Raw genomic sequence first — 4,314 nt, 5'->3', positions numbered from 1 at the left:
AAAAGATGGCAGATTTCAAATCGCATACATTCAAGCTGAGCAACTGCCATTAAGATGAATGGGAATCCTCACAGTTCTACATTAAGGCCTTGTCAGATTAGTTATAATAACTAACATTTGCTACTGCTAAATTAGAAAGAGTGTCTAAACACACACATTTAACTGAGGGAACAACGATAGGAGGGGTCAAAGTTTGACAGTTTAGCATGGACTCCCTGATGTTGTATACACAATTTGGCCGGTAATAGAATCTTTCTCCATTGTTGACCATTCAAAAGATGGCAGATTTCAAATCGCATACATTCAAGCTGAGCAACTGCCATTAAGATGAATGGGAATCCTCACAGTTCTACATTAAGGCCTTGTCAGATTAGTTATAATAACTAACATTTGCTACTGCTAAATTAGAAAGAGTGTCTAAACACTATATTTTGCAAGATATTTGTAAAGCTGGGATGATAGCTATGCATATTTACATAGCTTAATGTAGCTAAGGTTTCTTGTTAGCTAAATATGAATGTAACAAATACAATTTATCAAAAATGTATACGAAAATTGTAACATAAAAGATGATTTTATTGCAGTGATATGAAATGTCGCACAACAATGCAGCTATAGGACTCTTTTTCTGTCACCATGCAAACTCAAAAGGTGCAGATATATAATAATTTAGAGAGCCACTAGCATAAACAACGCAAAACACTGACAGGACCAGGGACTGAACAAAACAGGGGCTGCATCCGGAAACTGGAAAGTGCTGCCTTCAGAGGACACATTTCAAGGTAGGAAGGCATCAAGGCACGTCCGAATACATTGTTATAGCTTCACTTTTTGCATCCTGAGAGACCTTCATCTGATGAATTTTTGAAGGCAGCATGGATGTATCCTTCGCTGCCTTTGATATCCCACAATCCTATGCATTCCATTTGGTGACAGTTGAGCTAAAAAAAGAAAAATGCCGTCTGAAAGTTGCGGTTGCTGGTCAGTTTGTTTGTAAATGTACGTTTTTGACCAACGTTTTCCACTTCTGATGTCATTTCTAGCGAGAAAATATTAAAATATTTGTTTAGTTCTTACCAAAGCTCGCTTTATTTTGCTGTAGATCATTAAACTGTTGCCTCAGAAGTCTGTCCGTGAGGTACCTTTGTGCGCTTATGCTGCCTTACAAGTTATTGCCTGATAAAGGCAGTGAGGCACCTAGTTTTCGGATGCAGCCTGGGAGACCAAACGAGGGAACTAATGAGATGTAATGTTTTCGGACATGAAAGCATAGATGGTATCTTTTGTTTTGCTGTAAATTAATCACTAACACTAAACTGACAATAATGTAAGCCACTGGATGACCACAGACGGCTGCCATTCACTGTATTGCATTAATAGAAAGCAAGTTAATATAAAGATTTGTAACGCAAAGTATTTTTCCTAAATTAAGTTTTAATAGTACTTTCACTTTGTGACTGCGGGGGCTGGAACGCGTGTGACGTAGTCATGCGCACTTACTAGACCGTCTCATTCAAGCCTCAGAAGGCCTGGACTAGGAAGGACACCGTCTCGGTAGGATGCAGCCTTCCGTTTGAGAAGCACCCACAGACTAGAAAACTAGGTCAACTTAAACAAACACTGAACAGAACATAATCCGGACAGAATGTTAGCTAATCATTATGGGAACCTGGTACACTACTGTTCAAACGTGTGGGGTCGTAAAATTTTGTGTGTTTTTTTTACAGTATATTATGCTCACCTAGGCTGCATTTATTAAATACACTGTGAAAATGTATTATACTTTAAAATGTAATGTATTCCAGATGGCAAAGCTGAATTTTCGGCATTATTACTCCAGTCTTCAGTATCACATGATCCTTCAGAAATCATTCTAATATGCTGATTTTGAAGCTGGAAAACCTTTTTCTTTTCTTTTTTCATGATTATTTGATGAAGAGGATGTTCAAAAGAACAACATTTATTAGAAATAGGAATCTTTTGTAACATTAAACAGTCTTTACTGTCACATTTTATCAGTTTAATGTGTCTTTGCTGAATAAGTATTATTATTACTTTGCTAAAAGTATTATTATTATTATTATTATTATTATTATTATTATTGTTATTATTATTATTATTATTATTATTATTATTATAAAATGTATGATAATGATTTTGTTGATATTTGGTCCACCAGAGATATGCAACAAACCAGGTCGTTGTCTTCTCTTTAACGAGACTATTTTTTATTTTGTCCCTCATGTGCAAAAATCCCTTGGGTCAAGCTAATAGAAATATAGATGCTAACATGCTTACTATTCTTCCTAAATCCATCTTTGTTTGGGTGGTAAAATGTTAGCTAACTGGCAGCAACAGTACATCATCAGCTTCTCTTGGCTGTCCCATTTGCAACTCTGTTAGCAGGGGATAAATCTCTGAGTTATTGCTCCTCTAGGCCTCATGAATCAGGGAGCCCTCTGTAGTGAGAATTAAAGTCCTTCTAATGGGCCGGGCTACTGCAACATATTGCTGTGCTTGCGCTCACAATAGCTACAAAGGCTTGAATAAATTTAGCAAAACAAGTCACAGGCAATTTGCTAACTTCAGGAACCATGCTGGGGAAAAAAAAAATCTTAAACCAGTGCAAGATGGTTTAAGTTGGTCTCCAAGCTGGTCTCCCAGACTAATATAACCCCAGCAGAATCCCACTGAAAACATAATAATTACGCAATCTCAAACGGTCACATGTATCTTTCCAAAGTGTGCCTTTAATAGCTACACCTGCATAAAAACACATTTAGTAAACATGTCAATGGGAAACATTTGTCACAGCCCTGCACTTCCATTAAAGCTTCCATCATGATGGCAGTCACTTACACACACATAAATGCAGACAGCGTGGTCAATAACGCAACACTGTCTTTCACTGCTTAGGCAATGGGAAAATTTGCTCTTGACAGATACAGGATGGAATAAGAAAGAAAACGGAGGTGTGTTTGTTATCGATGATTTCTAAAATGCCTCTAGCTGGCATTGATCGCACAAAAGAACTGTCCGCGCGTATAGTCAGAGAGTGTTTACACATTGGGTGGTGCAGTTTAGCATCAAGGCTTTGACAGGTTAGCTCTTATCACTGACATATGGATAAATGTCTTCCACCACTTCATAACTTCTCTCTGACCAGCCTGCTCACTCACTGCTGCTTTTTAAAGAGCAGCAAAATGTCAGGAATCCCAGTCCATAAGCACGGATATGGGCAAGAAGATGTTATGCCATACAGATTGATTTGGAGTGCATGTTGGTAATTTCTGTTGTACGTTTGACGCTGATTGATTTTGCTCTTCTGCATGTCTGGGCCGGTTCACACAGAACACGTTTTTGCTGTTAAAAACGCAAGACCCAGGTCAGTGAAATGAAAAAAAGTGCAAGATCTTAAAAGTTGAACTTCTTAACTTGAGCGCCACAAAAGATGCAAAAGATACGTGATGTGAGTGCAACGGTTAAAAACGTTCATCTAGCAAGTCTACATTGAAAAACAGGGGGGGGGGGGGTAGTTCTTTGTGAACGGCCCCTAATAATGTTCAGGTTTAAAGTAGCCGTAATTGCTTCAGGATAGACTTAATTTTCTTACTCATAAAAGATACCTGCTTTCATTAAGTCGCCATTAAAAGGCTCTGAAAATACAGCGCCACATCAAACGTCCACGTAGTTTGGGCACTATCGGTATGTATGTGGAGGACAAACGCATTCTGGCAATTATACAAAATCGTACATGGTCAACTGAAAGAAGCTTTTCATAGACAGTCGAAGAAAAACTGCAAACATGTTATTTGATAACTCTGAAAATAGGTCTCTCAGGGAAGAGGTGTTTTCATAATCACATCTTGAGGATGTCAGCAGAAAAGCAAGTATTATGCACTTGGACAACTAGCAATCGAGAGTTTATGGTATATCATTATGTTAACATGGGATGACATCTTCGGCATCACACGGAAATATCTCTGTCAAAATTAAATGCAATCTGTCATTTCAGTCTTGTTATTTAATTATTTATTTTCCTGAAATAGAGTAACCTACCTCGTGTTTACTGTCTACTAACACTGAATCCTGATTGTATTTGTGACATAAAAAACAAAAGGTTTTTGGTCTCAATCAGCTACAAAACTGAAAAGCATCTCTTGCATTATAAAAGTACCAAATAAATAGACTAATAAAAAATTAAAACTGCACAAAGTTCAACATTATGCTCTTTCAATAAATCATGGAAAGAGAAGCGAGAAGGAGAAAAAGCGCCATCTACATCTACAGCCTACTTCACCTTTCCACAAGGAG

The sequence above is a fragment of the Gobio gobio genome (assembly GCF_949357685.1).
Source record: "Gobio gobio genome assembly, chromosome: 15".
NCBI classification, from domain to species: domain Eukaryota; kingdom Metazoa; phylum Chordata; class Actinopteri; order Cypriniformes; family Gobionidae; genus Gobio; species Gobio gobio.
Note: the sequence above shows the minus strand (reverse complement) of the source record.